This window comes from Tachypleus tridentatus, chromosome 8 (assembly GCF_004210375.1).
Source record: "Tachypleus tridentatus isolate NWPU-2018 chromosome 8, ASM421037v1, whole genome shotgun sequence".
NCBI lineage: Eukaryota > Metazoa > Arthropoda > Merostomata > Xiphosura > Limulidae > Tachypleus > Tachypleus tridentatus.
This window is the reverse complement of record NC_134832.1, coordinates 30,891,778-30,912,174: the sequence shown is the minus strand read 5'-3', so window position 1 is coordinate 30,912,174 and position 20,397 is coordinate 30,891,778. Positions and strand designations below refer to the sequence as shown.

Below are 20,397 nucleotides of genomic sequence, written 5' to 3'. Positions count from 1 at the left end.
ATTGGTCAGGCCAAGCAAATTAGATTAGCAGTTTCTAACTCAAGTTTTCAAAAGAATCGTACTTGTGGACCGTTGTTATTGGTTATTCAGTGTTAATTTTTCTGCAGAAAATTGCTAAATGAAATTATCTTAATTAAAGAGCGTTTAGTGTCATGTGGCATTAGCTGAAGCAATTAATATATACAATAATGCTTGATGCGGCTGTAGTGAGTGCATGCGGGTGATGGCAAGATACTGTTAATCTAGATTCCATGGCGTTACTGTAAATGAAGTTAACACAGTTTTAGAGGGGAAACTACAACCATTTACTTTACAGAATTAACTAGATTACTTAAAATATACGTCTGTTCTGAGTGATAGGATTTTGATCCTAAACTTATGTTTGTTACTACTAAGTATCACTTTCTTATTTGGTGTGCATTGACATAGACAGGATATCTAATCAAAAATATCTTAGATGTAAAAAAAAAAAAAAAGTAGTGTTCGGTTTCAACAATTGGCTTAAAGGAATGAAAGAAAATTAGCGTCCGAGCTGGTAGCTACACTTTTGTCATTAATAAACATTTAGAGCAAATATTCATTCATTGTTTAGCTAGGTTATGTTTTTTGTTCAATTTGAGTCATCATAGAAGGTAAAATAAAATACGCAGCCTAACTAAGTAATTTGCTGTAAAATTCTTATCAATGTCATAAGTGTATCCAACAGTTTGGCTGCTAATTCTGTCTTCATTCCTTTAAGTCGCATACTAAATCCTTTTAGGGCTTCACCTTTCCATACGTTTTAATTATATATGAGCCCTTCATGTTGCGAACTCCGAAAGTAATACAGAAAAATAAAATATTTCGGTAATTGTGGCTGATAAGTATGGACGAATCCTTTAAGGCAATTGCTCTAAGTAGTTTAAAGTGTTAAAAATACCTCTGTTAGTGCTTCTCAAAATGTGTTGCACGCCCATTGGGGTTTGTGTGTGTGCGTGCGTGCAAATACTCTCTTGGGGACACGAGCGGTTGGGGTAGAGTCAGTAATGTAGCAATGCAAAATTAAGCGTTTTAATATATTTGCTATTAATAAAAAAGTAATAAGTAATTACTATAACACACATGGCATTTTAATGTGTGTCCCTGTGTTACATCTCGTCACTTAACTCGATCTTTCGTTAGGGCGCTCGACTCATAATCTGAGGGATGCGATTTCGAATCCCCGTCGCACCAAACATGCTCACCCTTTCAGCCATGGTGGCGTTATAATGTTACGGTTAATCCCACTATTAGTTGATAAGAGTAGCCCAAGAGTTGGCGGTAAGTGGTAATGACTAGCTGCCTTCCCTCTAGTCTTACACTGCTAAATTAGGGACGGCTAGCGCAGATAGCCCTCTTGCGCGAAATTCAAATAAAACACTTTAAAAAAAAAAAGGAGTGGGTGGGTGGGAGAGTGAGCAAAATCATATTTATTAAAGGTGGCATGGACAACAAAAGTTAGAGAGAAGGGGGTTGGTTCCTTACGTGATTGTATAAAATACATAAGAACACTAACAGAAGTTGCATTCAGAAGACAAGTTATTTAAATACGCGTAACAGTAATTTTACAACCCTTACTGATTGATAGTTTACAAAATTTTCTTTTCGTATCTTTCTTTCTTCTTCTGTCGTTTATTTACGTATAAACAAAAAATGAGTGAGAATGTATCTGATTGGCGTGGCAGAAACGTCTCAACACCTGTACTCGTATGCAGTGGTTTAAATGCGTTTATTTTCAGGAACATAGGTACGCCCTTAGTATTAGTAGCAAAGATAAACGCCTCACTGTTTGATAGGCGAAACACCGACAAACACGCACGAAATGGAAGCCCTGTAGATGGCGATTGATCCTTTCTGAAAGCTAACAGGTAGTTCTTTCAAGTAATCAGGGCGTCGTCCGTCCAAGCTGAGAAAAGGTGAAACTTAAACTGAGCAAACAGCATGCTGCAAGAAATTAAAATAACAAAAAAACGAACGAAAGAAAAGAAACCTTGCATGTGTCTTCAGGAGATCTGCCACAGATACGAGTTTTTTTATTGTCTGTTTAGCAAGTTGTAATGGTTTTCAATTTGTTTAATGTAAGTTTTCAGTGGGGTTTAGAAGGAAAAAAGAAGAATTCTTAATTAGATTTTTTCTTTGTTCATTTTGTTTTTGTTTAGTTAGTTTGCAATAAATTAAATCTAAAGAGTACGATAGATGGAGTATCGTAAGATCACTTAATAAATGTTTACACCCTCGTTTAATCAATATTTTGCCTTTATTACTGGTTTGCTTGTTTGTTTGAACTTAAAGCATAAAGCTACATAATGGGCTATCTGTAGTCTGCCCATTAGGGGCTATCGAAACCCAGTTTTTAGCGTTGGAAGTCCTCAGACTAGTCGCTGTCCCACTTTTATCATAGGAGAAGAAAAAAAGATTAGAATTGAGTAATTATTAACCAACACAAAATGCAAGGTTAATCATCTATGGTATTAACTTCCGTACAGACCCGGTATGACCAGGTGGTTAAGGCACTCGACTCGTAATCCGAGGGTCGCGGGTTCGAATCCCCGTCACACCAAACATGCACGCCTTTTCAGCCGAGGGGGCGTTATAATGTGATGGTCAATTCCACTATTCGTTGGTAGAAGAGTAGCCCAAGAGTTGGTGGTAGGTGGTGATCACTAGCTAGCTGCCTTTCCACTAGTCTTATACTGCTAAATTAGGCACGGCTAGCGCAGATAGCCCGCGTGTAGCTTTGCACAAAATTCAAACCAGACTTCTTTAAATAAACTGATACGTCTTGCTCTCGTATGAGTACGTACAGTCATTTCCACTGTCGTGAATACGCACAATTAACTCTGTAATTTGTCACATTAATATTATAATTTAAGGCATAAGCTGGTTTAATTATATTGAGATATTACTTCAGTTATGTCTTGCTCTGTTAGTTTATTTCTCACTAAAATTGGTGCTGAACCCGTGTGTCGTGTAAATACGTAGAAAGTATATACTTGCATGCAGGTATCTTTTAAATGCGTAATGAAATTCCTTGGCATCTGTCCTTCTTCACGTAAAATTTGTTTTGTTACATATATTTTTGCTTACGTGGGAAGTATCGTTTTATGGGTTTCTGTGTTTCATTCCAACGTCAAACACTAAAACAGTGAAAAAATAAGTGCAAAGAACGGAAAAAAGCGGTGTGGAGAATGCATATTATATGTATAAACGAGAAGGCACCTTTTAAAAGCTGCAACACTCGAAATTTTTTATACAGGATTAGAGTAAATTAATCTATGAGACCTTGGGCGTGATCAAATCCATAAATCGAAAGGGTTTAACCTCCTGAATTCAAAACTGTAATTAGATCTCAAACCGGTTACGAGGTGACGGAGATATGAGCTAAACGTTTGTAGTTGGAAAATTTAAAGCCATTCTTTGAGCCGTTATGCCGCGACTGAAAATGAGGCGTTGGTGAATGGAAGTAATTTATAACGTCGAAAATTCAGAAATTATTTCTGATAATTAATTTATCTGGCATACATTGCACTACACGAGTAAGTAAAACTTATAACTTGTTTAATTTTTCTAACAAATTGAATCTTTTAGAATTATAATAGTCACAGGAACTGCTTTCTTTAATTTATAGTGCTGACTTTGTTGTGTTTTTTATAATCAGTAAAATTACGCTTTACCAGAATAAAACCGACACGTTAGCACATAAGTGGTTCGTACCGATGATTTTTATATATTCCCACAGTTTTAAGATTAAAATTGTGTAGGATATCGTATGATATACAGAAGTATTGTAGAGTAGATAATCGTGAAACAATTCTAATAACCTATGTTGAAACTGTTGCGTATTGTGTTTCCAATTTATTGTTACATACATTAAAATTTCTGGTTTATGTTATTTACCAACAAGATTGGTACAAGTTTATTCTTTAAGATAAATATATTTTTATATATACAAACAAACAAGGAATACAATTTATAATGACGGTTATTACTAATAGTTATTACAAATGATGGTTTATATACAGACAATACTAAATTTTATATCCGATCAAGAACCGAATTTTATCAGCGATCCAGGTCTACAATGAGCAAATTAATTCTAAGTTGCTTTTGTTACACCTCGCCAAATCTAACCTCACACCAGATGCAAGCTGACTTATTCCAGCGAAGATATTTAATGTTCTCGAAGACATAATAGCGTGTGAAGTAATTCACTGAAGTTGAACAGTTTTTAATGTTCAAAATCTATAAACGTTCGTGGTCAAATTCTATAGATTTCCGATTAATAGGCGTTAATCACAATTATAGCTCCCTAGGCCTAAAGCTCACTGACTGTAATTGACTGATGATAATATTTGTCTCGCGAGTTGGTTTTTATATACCTACCAATCACACGAGTTTCTAGAATTTTCGACAATATTCTAGCGTCTATTCGTAAACAAATATTGTTGCTTCTCACTCTTAAGAATTCTTAAGTTTCAAGAACAGGCAGGACTTGCGTAATACACAGTCAAAAAAATACCTCAGATGCAAAAAAGAAAAAAGAAAAGAAAACTATACAGAAACAATCGTAGGCACTAAAAAAATAAGTACAACAATAAATCCGTTACATAGCTGATGCACTGAATGCGTCATATCCTTTAGAGACTTTGTAATTGTAAGTCAAGTTAACTCATCGACAACATTGACAGTTTTGTAGTTGATAATGAAGGAGAGTTCGTGACACCACGTAAAGTGCGAGAAGTTTACGTATCCAAGAAACATTATTGCCAGCTTCTTTAGACCCCGATAGTACAGCTGTAAGTCTACGGATTTACAACGCTAAAATCAGAGGTTCGGTTCTCCTCGGTAAGCTAAGCAGATAACCCGATGTGGCTTTGATATAAGAAAACACAAGCATAGCTTGTTTCGCACGTAAAAGTTCGGTGCTCGATGTGTTGCAAGCTCGAGGTAGTTCTAACAACCCCTTGTATTTAGTTAGTTAATTAGCCAGAACTCGATTTTTGTTTCGGGAGAAAAACTTCAGAATAGACTGTCTGTTATGTACCCTCCACTGAGAATGAATCCCGAATTTCAGCATGATAAACCTTTACGCTTACTACTAAACCATAATCTGAGTAAGCCTAACTAATATTATGATAGTTTTAAAAACAAATATTTACTTAACAAACAAACAAATGAAAAGATTTTGAAGGAGTTTACAATATTAATCTCACTATCTTAACAAATCTCAAGGAATCGATTTTCAACTTTATACACACAAACTTTATTTTTCATTGAGAAAACCGTTTAGGTTTAAAAAATTGGAAATTATTCTTTTTATGTTTTCTAGGAAATAAGATTATTTTATTACATGGACGTCAGAATGGGGTTGGGGGGATGGCAAGTAGGTTTATTGTGTGTTTTTTTTTTAATTTCTCGCAAAGCTACTTGAGGGCTATCTGTGCTAGCCGTCCCTGATTTAGCAGTATAAGACTAGGGGGAAGGCGGCTAGTCATCACCACCCACCACCAGCTTTTAGGATACTCTTTTACCAACGAATAGTGGGATTGACTGTAACATTATAATGCCCCCACGACTGAAAGGGCGAGCATGTTTGGTGTGACTGGAGATGAACCCGCGACCTTCAGATTACGAGTCGAGCGCCTTAACTACCTGGCCAGGTCGGGTCATGGCAGGAAGGACGCTCACCTCACAAACAGTTAGCTAACACTCATCTCTTCCCCATAAAGTTTCATAGCTTTACAAGTTCTTCAAGTGGAATTGAGATTGTGGCCCACGAAAATGAACAGTACACGCTGTTGTGGGGGTTTTGTTTTTGAATTATAAACTGTATTCAAAGAACAGTACACGCTGTTGTGTGGGTTTTGATTTTATATTATAAACTGTATTCAAAGAACAGTACACGCTGTTGTGGGGGTTTTGTTTTTAAATTATAAACTGTATTCAAAGAACAGTACACGCTGTTGTGTGGGTTTTGTTTTTATATTATAATCTGTATTCAAAGAACAGTACACGCTGTTGTGGGGGTTTTGTTTTTAAATTATAAACTGTATTCAAAGAACAGTATACGCTGTTGTGGGGTGTTTGTTTTTAAATTATAAACTGTATTCAAAGAACAGTATACGCTGTTGTGTGGGTTTTGTTTTTAAATTATAAACTGTATTCAAAGAACAGTACACGCTGTTGTGGGGGTTTTGTTTTTATATTATAAACTGTATTCAAAGAACAGTACACGCTGTTGTGGGGGTTTTGTTTTTTATATTATAAACTGTATTCAAAGAACAGTATACGCTGTTGTGTGGGTTTTGTTTTAAATTATAAACTGTATTCAAAGAACAGTACACGCTGTTGTGGGGTTTTGTTTTAAATTATAAACTGTATTCAAAGAACAGTACACGCTGTTGTGGGGGTTTTGTTTTTTATATTATAAACTGTATTCAACCAACAGTACACGCTGTTGTGTGGGTTTTGTTTTTTATATTATAAACTGTATTCAACGAACAGTACACGCTGTTGTGTGGGTTTTGTTTTTATATTATAAACTGTATTCAAAGAACAGTACACGCTGTTGTGGGGTTTTGTTTTTTATATTATAAACTGTATTCAAAGAACAGTACACGCTGTTGTGGGGGTTTTGTTTTTTATATTATAAACTGTATTCAAAGAACAGTATACGCTGTTGTGTGGGTTTTGTTTTTAAATTATAAACTGTATTCAAAGAACAGTACACGCTGTTGTGGGGGTTTTGTTTTTAAATTATAAACTGTATTCAAAGAACAGTACACGCTGTTGTGGGGGTTTTGTTTTTTATATTATAAACTGTATTCAACGAACAGTACACGCTGTTGTGTGGGTTTTGTTTTTATATTATAAACTGTATTCAAAGAACAGTACACGCTGTTGTGGGGGTTTTGTTTTTATATTATAAACTGTATTCAAAGAACAGTACACGCTGTTGTGGGGGTTTTGTTTTTAAATTATAAACTGTATTCAAAGAACAGTACACGCTGTTGTGGGGGTTTTGTTTTTAAATTATAAACTGTATTCAAAGAACAGTACATCCCGTTGTGGGGGTTTTGTTTTTTATATTATAAACTGTATTCAAAGAACAGTACACGCTGTTGTGGGGGTTTTGTTTTTATATTATAAACTGTATTCAAAGAACAGTACACGCTGTTGTGTGGGTTTTGTTTTAAATTATAAACTGTATTCAAAGAACAGTACACGCTGTTGTGTGGGTTTTGTTTTAAATTATAAACTGTATTCAAAGAACAGTACACGCTGTTGTGTGGGTTTTGTTTTATATTATAAACTGTATTCAAAGAACAGTACACGCTGTTGTGTGGGTTTTGTTTTAAATTATAAACTGTATTCAAAGAACAGTACACGCTGTTGTGGGGTTTTGTTTTAAATTATAAACTGTATTCAAAGAACAGTACACGCTGTTGTGGGGTTTTGTTTTAAATTATAAACTGTATTCAAAGAACAGTACACGCTGTTGTGGGGGTTTTGTTTTTAAATTATAAACTGTATTCAAAGAACAGTACACGCTGTTGTGGGGTTTTGTTTTTAAATTATAAACTGTATTCAAAGAACAGTACACGCTGTTGTGGGGTTTTGTTTTTATATTATAAACTGTATTCAAAGAACAGTACACGCTGTTGTGGGGGTTTTGTTTTTATATTATAAACTGTATTCAAAGAACAGTACACGCTGTTGTGTGGGTTTGTTTTTTAAATTATAAACTGTATTCAAAGAACAGTACACGCTGTTGTGTGGGTTTTGTTTTTATATTATAAACTGTATTCAAAGAACAGTACACGCTGTTGTGTGGGTTTTGTTTTTAAATTATAAACTGTATTCAAAGAACAGTACACGCTGTTGTGTGGGTTTTGTTTTTAAATTATAAACTGTATTCAAAGAACAGTACACGCTGTTGTGGGGTTTTGTTTTAAATTATAAACTGTATTCAAAGAACAGTACACGCTGTTGTGTGGGTTTTGTTTTTAAATTATAAACTGTATTCAAAGAACAGTACACGCTGTTGTGTGGGTTTTGTTTTTAAATTATAAACTGTATTCAAAGAACAGTACACCCTGTTGTGCGGGTTTTGTTTTTAAATTATAAACTGTATTCAAAGAACAGTACACCCTGTTGTGCGGGTTTTGTTTTTAAATTATAAACTGTATTCAAAGAACAGTACACGCTGTTGTGTGGGTTTTGTTTTTATATTATAAACTGTATTCAAAGAACAGTACACGCTGTTGTGTGGGTTTTGTTTTTATATTATAAACTGTATTCAAAGAACAGTACACGCTGTTGTGTGGGTTTTGTTTTTATATTATAAACTGTATTCAAAGAACAGTACACGCTGTTGTGGGGATTTTGTTTTTTCAATTGATGGCGTTCAATACTTGCATTTGAAAGATAATTATAATATTATTAATTCATGATTCAAGTTTTACCTGTGTTGTTGTACCGGTTTTATATATACGTATGTATGTCAGTATCATATGCTATAGCAAGTTTATTCTGCTCGTGATGGACACACTCTCCCACGAGTAATCGCGGGAAACAGATTACTGAGATGATACGCGCATGCACGCAACTTATCTACCTGATAATAAGATCATGCAAGCGCGTGACCAGTTACCGACCTCCTATCGTGCACGAAGTAAGCGGTCACCGAGTGTGCGTTCAAAGTAACGGAACGTGACGTATTTAATATAGCTTTACCATGCGTTTTGCCATTTTGCAGATCATATGTAGTTAAAAGAAAAAAAAAATCATGCCGGCACTAATACTTTCGTGACTTTTGACAACTAATGAGCTAATTATGGCCAGTTTGTTTATCGTACCCATGGTAACAGGACATTCAGATGTCTCAAAAGTAGATGTCAGTTCATATGGTGTGTGCGTGCATTGAAGCAACTTTTAGTTTGCTTTCTTTTTCTCGGTCTTCGAACTGTGTAATCATTCTGTGCAATCACTTCGATAAACTGAACTATCTGAAGAAACTTTTTTTCTTATTCTATCGATGTTCTTCAGCAGCGACTCATATTGTCTGTTAATGTAATAAAAAACAACAACTCGCATACAACGGGGATTGTTGTACAATAAAATCAGGTTTATTGATTGAGAGCAAAGGCCTAAAACGACTTTTTAATAAACCTGATTGTTTGGTTTGTTTTGAATTTCGCGCAAAGCTATTCGAGGGCTATCTGCGCTAGCCGTCCCTAATTCAGCAGTATAAGACTAGAGGGAAGGCAGCTAGTCAGCACCACTTGCCGCCAACTCTTGGGCTACTCTTTTACCAAAGAATAGTGAGATTGATCGTCACATTATAACGCCCCAACGGCTTAAAGGGCGAGCATGTTTGGTATAACGGGGATTCGAACCCGCGACCCTCAGATTATCAGTCGAGTGGCTTAACCACCTGGTCATGCCGGGCCAAACCTGATTGAACTGTGCAACAATCAACGATTTATATGCGTTTTTTTTTTTTTTTACTATTATTTTATAAGGGACATTTATCGTTTAGTTTTTGGACTTATGCTGTCTTTTAATAAATCTTTTAATATGCAATAATTCACGTTTTATATGCGTTTTTTGTTATTTTATAAGGGCACATCTGCCGTTAAGTTTTTGGTCTTATGCTATCCTTTAAATTCGATTGTGCTGTGCGACAATCAATGTTGTTCGAGCTTTTTTTATTATTATTTTATAAGTGTACAAGTGCCGTTATTTATTTTTTATTAATAATTTTACCGTAGCTAACTGACTCCAATGAAATAAAAGTTTACACATTACATGCGAATTAAGGCAGCAAGTAGAACTTAGGAAAGTTTTACTACGATTTCAATACCTAACCTCCTTTGGTATAGCAAGACCAGGGGGTTAAGGAACTCTACTCGTAATCCGAGGGCCGCGGGTTTGAATCCTAGCCGCACCAAACATGCTAGCCCTTTCAGCCATGTGGGCGTTATAATGTAACGGTCAATCCCACTATTCGTTGGTAAAAGAGTAGCCCAAGAGTTGGCGGTGGGTTATGATGACTAGCTACCTTCCCTCTTGTCTTACACTGCAAATTAGGGACGGTTAGCGCAGATAGCCCTCGTGTAGCTTTGCGCAAAATTCAAAACAAACCTAACCTACTTTTCAATGTATGCAATACCACACATACTAATGGCAGCCTGGAATGTCGTAATGTCAAGACATTGTCTCACATTGATTCACATTTTTGAGTTTCTTCTCAAAGGAACGGTATTTCTGTTTTACTGCGAGTTTGTTTTTTTTATATAATCTGGGGTTGTAGTTTCACTGATTTATTAGTTAGATAAAAAGTATTTCATGTTTTTACCTTACTGACACCTGCCAAACGTTTTTATTGTGTGAGAACCTTGAAGACAGCATGGAATCTGAGAAGAGGCGAGAAAAGTCTGAAGTCGGCCAACGTAACGTGATACCATGTATACGACTCGTCTAACTAGATAGCCCACCACATACTTTTTGTATATGTCTATCGTATTTCATTTTCTGTTGCAATCTAGAAGCAAACAGATCTCTTTGGAGGAATAAACATCCAGCGATTGATAGTTTTGTGTGTCAAATTTGCCCTAATTGAATGTAATGCTGCTCTTGTTTATTGTAATAACCTCATTTCGGCAGTAACCTGCTCTAAGTGTAACCTTCAAACTGACACAGCAACTACGATGTTAGATACAACTGTTGTTTCTTGTGAAATAGAATGTTCTGTAAAACGACCCAGCATTAGAGCCTAGTTTTTCTAAGCTCGTAGAAATAAGCTAAGTGTTTTCAATGCTTGTATTCCAGCTGACATTAACTCTCTGATTTCGATGAATCATGAACTAGAAGAAACAATACCAGTATTCACGAACATCTTTTTCCATATTGTGCCCCCTCCAACTTCACACAGCGATACGTTTGTGGATTAATACACCAAAATCCAGGTTTCGATACCCGTGGTAGGCATAGCACAGATAATCCCTTGTGCAGTTTTGTGATTAACTACAATCGAACAAATCATCTGCACTTCAGCGTTGTATATATACAAATATAACAATATTCTTACCTCTGATCCCCTGAAATAGCCATGATGAAAATGGCTGTGGTTCTACCCCCCAGAGGTAGAACTATTTACAGGGTTGGCCCGGCATGGCGTGCGACTCGTAATCTGAGGGTCGCGGGTTCGCATCCCCGTCGCGCCAAATATGCTCGCCCTTTCAGCCGTGGGGCGTTATAATGTTACGGTCAACCCCACTGTTCGTTGGTAAAAGAGTAGCCCAAGAATTGGCAGTGGGTGGTGATAAATAGCTGCCTTCCTTCTTGTCTTACACTGCTAAATTAGGGACGGCTAGCCCTCGAGTAGCTTTGTGCGAAATTCAAAAACAAACAAACAAAATTTACAGGGAGGTGAAACTCAGGGTTTGCAAACAGAGCCTCTTTTTTTACCACAAATAAACACTAATTTAATGAGTCAAGACATGTCTTTTCGCACTTTTACAGCAAGGCCAAAATACTACCGCAACGTATACATCCGTAAGGAACAGTCACATTTCCCATTTCAACCGTATTCTTCTATACTGTTGTAACCAGGCAAACACCATACTATAAAATCATGTTCTGACCAGGATAAATTCTTTGTATTTTAATTAACACTGGAGAAGTTAATCTAGGATTTTGGAAGCTTTTAACTGTTTTATCACATCTACGGAAGCCTCGCCAGTTCGATACAGTGCTAAGATTGATTACTTCATACAGTACTATTTTTACATTATATAGATAAGGTAAACTGGCTGTTATTAAGAGATTTACGTACTTTTGATTATAAACAAATTCCAATTAATTAATGAGTAGATAACATCCTGCTTATTTTTTTAAAAGATCATGGATATTTGTTTCTTATAATAACGCGTGCAGTTTTCACACACACACACACACACACGTACATGTACATATATTCGAGAAAGATACACTATGAAGAAAAATGGCCTCTCCTCCATATTAAGATTGGGAAATATGAAAGATTCAACTTAAAAATATATTTTATTGTCATTGTATACATTGTAATTACAACTTGATGCTGGCCAGTGAATGTGGAGAATATTTATTATATAAGCATTTCATTATTATAGCGGGTTGGAAATACAACAATAACGTTTTCGGAACACGGAAATTGTGGTTTGTTACACATGTATAAGCTTCTGTCTGTAAACATTATCAAAGATAATGTTGTGATTTATACTTACAATGTTAATATGCACAATAGAAAATTCATGAAAACGTTGTGGTTATATACCTTTTTACTTTAATATGTATGTACAAGTTTCCATCTCTGAATACCATAATCAGAGGCAATGTTGTGATTTGGAACTGATTTAATATTATATGTTTATTTTAATATCTATGTTTGCTTCAGTTTAACATATATTTAGAAATTCATGTAACTTATATTGTTAAATGTGTATTACGAAAGCCCCCCCCCCCCTGTTCTCTATATTTGTAGAAGATTCTTGAGCGTAAGAATGAACAATGTTTTACATTGTTGCCAACTGAATTTAAAGCTTGTAAGAGACAACCAACGCAATGCGGAGAGAGAATTTTATTTAGTGTTGGTTTGTTACAATTAGTACACTATAAACCCCGAAAGATATTGCTGTGATTGGACGCTTATTAATAGGAAAACTACAGATATTTGACAGGGAATATTTATAGATTTCGAACGCTACAAACCATTTAATTTCAGTGAATTAACTTCGGATGTTAGTATTTCTACGAAGACATCATTCATCTTTGTCGGAAAAAAGTAGGCTTGTAAACAGCGTTAGACTAGCCATTAAGCGAATTGTAACGATATCAACATAGAAATAATTCGTTCTTCGTGAATTGTTGATGAAATATTCAGTTCCAGATCAGATAGAAGACTCGGTATTGTTTGTATATTTGAAAACTTTTGTATATAAATCGTTATTTGTAATAACTGGTATTATAAATTGTGTTGTTGTTTGTTAAATCATTATTTGTAATAACTGGTATTATAAATTGTGTTGTTGTTTGTATATTAAAATATATTTATCTTAAGAAAGAGAACTGTGTGTATTAATCTTGTCAGGAAATATAAATTTCATATCTATCGAGATTCAATTAACTTCTAAATTCTAATTAAAATTTTCCAGCTATTTGAAATCGTAATACGTAACGTGATAAATCGTAGACTTGTCCGAGATGAGTTATAATACGTAACAGATTCTATACTTTTACTGTAAAATTACATAAGTTTTCATTTGTAAAAACGATAATCAGAGACAAAGTTGTGATATTAAAATACAAAATATACTACGCATGCAGAAGTTGCCTTATATTTTTCAATCTAATCTGTACGTACAAATTTCCTTTTGTAAAAACGATGGTCAGAAACAGCGTTGTGATCTTGTTTTTTTTCATATTCTGTTATTGAAACAAACTTTGTTGTATTGACAAAGCGTATTTGGAGGCTTAATGGATGTACAAAACAGAAATAGCTAACAAAACACGTGCTCTCCTCGTGACAACACGTGCACAATGATCTTTGTTTTTGCGCAGCTACAGAAAGAATTAGTCACGTGATTTCCGGACTGTTCAGAAATTACTTTGGAAACTGTCAACATCCACCACGTGTTTATATTTAACACTTGCGCTCAGCTAATTTTCCAAGCTCGGATATAAAGTGTTCTTACTTAATATTACAAATACGTAGGTTGTTTTTTTTTTTTTTTTATCTTCCGGAAATAATGATCCGTAAATTGGATGAAAACATTTATTAGTAAATATGCACCACGAAAATGTAACGAGTAAAACGTCAGCGGTATGGGAGGGCCCTTTTCTAAGACACAATAAAATTTTAGCATCTCGGAGACTTTAATTAAATGTGTATATCGATATTTTGCATGGGCGTGTAAAACTGTTTCGATAATGGAGTTTGTTTTGTGAGTATTTAACTACGACGACACGTGCCTACGAAGCATTGCCAGGTGGAAAGAACAAAGCTAGGGTTAGGATTGAAGTGCAGATCCTTTATATGAAACTTGTTCCTCATAAAGCCACACGATTACTGATTGAATGCGTATGGGAAACTTAACATTTCACGAATCAGGTTATTAATTGAATTGACGCACCACAAAACGTGGTATACGACATGATTTGTAATTATGGAATTATTTTGGAAATTCATACCGATCAAAACAAAAGTTAAGTATATACATACTGTATATAAAAATATTCATAATTATCATCTATCAAATCATTGATTACCAAATTAATAAACACAAATCGAACACGTAAGTCAAATTGGGTTTTAATTGTTTGTTTTTGAATTTCACACGAGGGCTATCTGCGCTAGCCGTCCCTAATTTAGCAGTGTAAGACAAGAGGGAAGGCAAGCTAGTCATCATCACCCACCGCCAACTCTTGAGCTACACTTTTACCAAAAATAGTGAGATTGAGTTTAGGTTTGTGAAGAGTTGTTTTGTCTATATTTTTAGCAAATTTGCGTTATTGTGAAGTTAGGTTTATAACTGTATATTTCAGGGTATTGCTTCATACTCTACTAATTACATATATCAATCGAGATCTGTGTTTACCAGTTATTTCAATTTTAGGCCCGACATGGCGAGGTGGTTAAGGCGCTTGACTCGTAAACCGAGGGTCCCAGGTTTGAATCCCCGTCACACCAAACATGCTCGCCCTCTCAGTCGTGGGAGTGTCATAAGTGACGTTCAATCACCATTTGTTGGTAAAAGAATAGCCCAAGAGCTGGCTGTGGGTGGTGGTGACTAGCTGCCTTCCCTCTAGTCTTACACAGTTAATTTAGGGTCGGCTAGCGCAAATAGCTCTCTTGTAGGTTTGCGCGAAATTCAAAAACAAACAAATATTTGGCTTTGTGTACGTTATTTGCTGGCATAGTTGGTATGTAAGTGTAGGAATGTACCATCTGCGTTAGCGTATGCTACCATATTATTTATTTTTAAAATTAAGAATTAACTTCCCCTCCTCTCGCAATTTTAGAGTTGGGATACGGTGCATTTCCTCGCATCTCGCACCGAGGCGAATTTTCTACCAATTGAACTAACTAGCTAGCCCCCTGGTCATCCCCAGCGAATCACCTTTAGTAACAACACAAACTATTGTTTTATCATTCGTTCATTTGTGATTTGTATGTCCTAATCTTCTGGTTAACTTTTAATTTATTCGAGTTGACATAGACTTGAGATAATGGGAAGACCTAGAGGTAGGCAACAGTTCTAAATGTTTGTTTCGTTTACTTTACATGGAATTAAGGTTTCCTCATAGACTTTGTTTGTTTTGAATTTCGCTATTCGAGGGCTATCTAATTTAGCAGTGCAAGAATAGAGGGAAAGCAGCTAGTCATCACCGCTCGCCGCCAACTCTTAGGCTATTCTTTTACCAACGAACAGTGGGACTGACCATAACATTATAACGACCCAAAGGCTGAAAGGGAGAGCATGTTTGGTGCGACAGGGATTCGAAACTGCAGCCCTCAGATTACGAGTCGAGTGCCTTAACCACCTGGCCATGCCGGGCCCTCAAAGTAACAAAACAATGTTTCGGAGAATAGTCTCCGACAGCCAGAATTGACTTAGACATATTACGTGGTTGTTATTATTATCAGTATGCTAAACCACATTTACATGTGCCTGTAGAGGAATATTACGTTCTTGACTTCATTACTATTATTTAGATAGCTAAGTTTTAGAGTTGGGACTTTTTCAGGACTATGATTGGCTGAGCTATAGAGTTGTTACTGTTTTCAGGGCCGTGACTGGTTATGTTGTTATCGTTAGTTTCTATAGACAATTGAGCACAAGCTATGATTCGAAATCTCAAAGCTATTTCTTTTTACCACACCCTTTTACATCAGTAATCTCTAGGTGTTGTTTGTAATAACAATACATAAAAGTGAAGAAAGTAGCAGTAAAACCATGTTTTGCTATTTTTATTTATTTATTGTAGATTGTCAGTGTCGGGAAGTCTACAAACAAGTTCGAACACTTTGAAATTGATTAGTGAATAAACACTTTTCATGTCGCATACCGAGCGGCTTGGTATCCGGCCACGTGACTTTCATCTGTGGGAGGATAAACCGGGAACTACTGATGCTGAGCCCAGCTGATCGTCTTGGTGCTGTTGTTCGTTGTAGCTACTACGACAAGCGCTGTTAGATACGGTACTTCTTCGTCAATTGCTAGTGAAACGCTTCCCGCAAGTTGAGCGTAGGAGGCCGTCTTACTATAAAGAACAGTCGCCGAGCAACAGGTTCTAGAACATCGCATCGTGCTCACAGCGGGTGTCACGTTAAGGTAGGGTTAAGCTGGATCCCACATCCAGAGGAGCACTGATGCAGATAAACTGCGAGCTACTTTATCTGTTCGCAGAAGTTCGGAACGTTGGCTAACAGGTAAGTGTAGAAAATGATCAAAGGATTAATACGTATAACCAGTGTAATCTACTTCCGCGAATACGAATTGAGATAAGGTCGCGAGCAGTGTCAAATGCAACGTCTCTGTAAACACGTCTTTTATATTTATCAAATATTAATTTGTAAAAATACTCCCAACGTTTTCAAACATGTTTAATTAAATTAACATTTTAAATAAGACCTTTATTGTTGAGTAATAAAAATGTGTTTATGACTAAAATACCTAAAATTTACTTTTCAAGAAAGGAAAAGAACAAAACACGTGAATCGTTATTTAAAGAAAAGTGTAATTAAATAATTATTTAAAACGGGCCCTGCATGGCCAGGTGGTTAGGGCGCTGGACTCGCAATCTAAGGGTTACGGGTTCGAATACCCTTCACACCAAACGTTTATGCTCGCCTTTTCAACCGTGGGAGCGTTATAGTGTCAATCCCATTATCTTGGTAAAGGAGTAGCCCAAGAGTTGGCGGTGGGTTATGATGACTAGCTGCCTTCTCTCTAGTCTTACACTGCTAAATTATTAAGAAAAACAGACCGCCATGTTCGTATTCTGGAAGAACAGAATTATGGAAGAAATTATTCTTGGATTTCTACGCGTTTGCTAGCAACTGGCGTACACAATCTCGTTCTCAATAGCAGCATAGCATTAAAATAATAATAGAAATAAAAAAGTGTTTCAGATTATTCGTTATTTTAGCATAAGGTTTATTCGTCTGTAATTAGGCACAAGGCTACACAGTGGGCTGGCTATCTGTACTCTTCTCATCATAGGTATTGAAACCCCTGTTTCTAGCATTGTAAGTCCGCAGAAATTCCCCTGTGCTACTGTAGGGGGGAGGATGGCACTATCTAAGGCAGTTGTATCAAAATTATATCCCTAAGTTGTGTGTACCCTAAGTCACTGACTGAGGTCGGGATCATTGGTTTAACATACACGAAATATAGAGATTACGTGTTACCATTGGGAAATATGAGTTGATGAAATACGAATAACCAACCATATAGGCTTAACAACATTAAAGACGCTGAAAGAGGGTGTGGATTGGCCCTGTGTTAGTATTTTGGATTTGAAAATGGCTAGCCGATTTCTAATCTGTGCAGTGCCACAAAATGTTTCTCGCGCTTTAGGCTGTTGGTGCGTTATAAGAGTGACAGTTAATTTCCTAGTTTGGAGAGAATTGCGGATAGCCGTCAGTGATGCTCAAAAATCGCTGAAAATATTATTTGCTATGAAGCTTACAAACGTAAGTTGAAACTGGTGAATTGTGTTTCCTCACTGCTATATGGGTCCTACCTCCATAGATACCTCTACTATTAGGTGGTGAGGGTGCCCGACTCGCAATCTGAGGTGCGCGGGTTTCAATTTCCGTCGCACCAAACATGCTTGCCCTTTCAGTCGTGGGGGCGTTATTATGTTACGGTCAATCTAACTATTTGTTGGTAAGAGGGTAGCCTAAGAGTTGGCGGTGGATGGTGATGACTTCTTGCCTTCTCTCTTGTTTTACACTGCTAAATTAGGATCAGCTAGCGCAAATAGTGCTCGTGTAGCTTTGCGCAAAATTCAAAACAAACTTACTAGAAAGTGGTTTCCTTATGGATAAAAATCTGATAGTCAGTTGAGTAGTTATGAGCTAATTAACAAATAAATTTTCATGGGGATAGATATTGCTATTCCCGCACTATAGTTTGTGGACAGACTTTGTTTCTGTGAGGGCGTGAGTAGAACTGTGCATTTCAGAGCTGGGTTCGAATCGTTATTATACCACAAATATTCACACCACTGTCGGTGCATTATAAAATTGTTAGTCAATCCCTCAGTGTGGACAGTGGGTAGTAAGCTGTTTGTCCTCTGGTCAGTCGTTCCAAATTAGGGATAATGACACAGTCTTAGTATCGTAGCCATAAATACAAAATATAGCACGAGGCAATTCACGAATATAACTCACTTTTTGTTTTCGAACAACATCGGAGCTGCATTTTCCAATCATAACTAACGTAAGTTTTTAATCCTTTGTGATGTCTCGGTGGGGTTGGGTCAGCGGTACGTTTATAGACTTGTAATGCTGCAATCCGAGGTTCGATTCCCCGTGGTGGACACAACAGATAGCTCAATGTGTCTTTGCTGTAAAAATAACACACACGTACAGTATTATTAATTAAGGACGATTTCTTTAGCGTCTCATTTGAATAAACCAGTCATATATAAAATTATAGTATTTCATTCTACTTTAATTAGCTTTAAACGTTAATTATGATGCGAGTAAAAAAACACGGATTTAAACAATAATTTGCATGATAGATATAAACGTGTTTGGAACGATATCATTATTGTAGCAAGCTCTTTTTTGTTCGCTTTTTCCGATTATAACTGAAATAATACGTAAGTCTATCAAAATTATGGGGTTCACTGTAAAACAGTTCCGTCTTCTTGAGATATAGTCAGAGTACAGCAAGTGTTTTCATCCAATGAATTAGATTAACGTACTGTTTATTTTTTTATCCTAATATTTAACTGAATTCCGTTAACCTTTTGATTCAGACATAAAGCATTTTAGTATCGCAATGAATCACTTATGTTTTATTTGGTTGTTTGTTGTTAAGCATAATGCTACACAATAGGCCATGTGTAATGTATTGGAACCTGAATTTTGAAACTTTACTGCTGAGCTACTGGAGGGCTACTTATTATGAATACTAGTGAAACTATCTTCATCTATGTTTCATCGGTTGCGTAAATTAGTGTTCTAATATTTTCGGTATCAGAGCAAAGCATTCCAAATTCGCATCAGTTTTTATAGTTTAATTTTATTTCTAAGCCTATATTTATTCGTTAGTAACACCTTTCTTCAGATGGTTTCTGATTATATTCACTCTTTGATATGTTTCTCTTGATGACAAGCACGATGATCCAGGAAGGTCATTGGCCAGATTAAGGACTAAACACTGGTTTAGGAAGTGCGGGGACCTGCCCCCCTCTTTTATAGTTTTTTTTTCCAGTAATTTCCCAGTTTTCAAGAGTAGGAAAAAAGCAGGAGAACACAAAGTTTAATTCATAACTCAAGAGTTTCCAGAGCCCTAATGTGAACCCTGGATCCCCTGATAATGGGTGATTCGCTCATTCAAATGAACTTTGCCCCTCGTCCCAGTTTTAATTTGTATCCTACACCTCTGTAAACTTGGAATATCCTAGTAGTACAGGATTAACTTGTCCGCGTATAATGCACTTAACACTCCTACGAAAAGTGGGGCCTAATAGGTCCCAGAGCAACTTGAAAGGTTAAAGAAGTGTTAAAAGAAATAAGGAGGCCAGTAATTTAACACAGTCCAGAAAGTTACACTGTTGATCAGCGTTCAGCATGTCCAGGTGGTCAAGGCACTCGACTCGTAATCCGAGGGTCGCGGGTTTGAATCTCCGTCTAACCAAACATGCTCGCCCTTTCAGCTGTGGGTACGTTATAATTTGACGGTCAATCTCGCTATTCGTTGGTAAAAAAGCAGCCCAAGAGTTGGCGGTGGATGGTGATGACTAGCTGCCTTCCCTCTAGTCTTATTACACTGCTAAATGTAGCTTTGCGCGACATTCAAAACAAACCAATCCAGATGTGAATGTTTGTTATGAAATTTCATATTCCTTATTATAACACATCTGTAACTACGTGCCATTATTACCTTCGGATATCGGATAGAATATAATGCTTTGTTAGACGTGGAGACTGTGAAATCTGTTCAAATGTTGGATATGCGAACAACTGGAAGCTGATGTTGGTGCATCCGGGACGTAGTTGTAATATGTTTACACTCTTCTCAGGTAACGGACCTTTAAATTAGACAGTCTTATTCCAATTAGCTTACAGAATGCTCAAACAAGTTTCTCTGCAATAAT

The 20,397-nt window shown here is 36.3% G+C and overlaps 1 protein-coding gene across 4 annotated transcripts in view; it reads left to right on the top strand.

Moving 5' to 3' along the window:
• The window catches only part of LOC143222090 (uncharacterized), a 99,957-nt gene that overhangs the window by 40,555 nt on the left and 39,005 nt on the right, over positions 1-20,397 (top strand). For all 4 annotated transcript variants that reach the window (XM_076448022.1, XM_076448019.1, XM_076448020.1 and 1 more), the window contains one exon: positions 16,048-16,492. The gene's annotated coding sequence lies outside the window, so the exon portion shown is untranslated. The remainder of the gene's footprint in view (positions 1-16,047; positions 16,493-20,397) is intronic.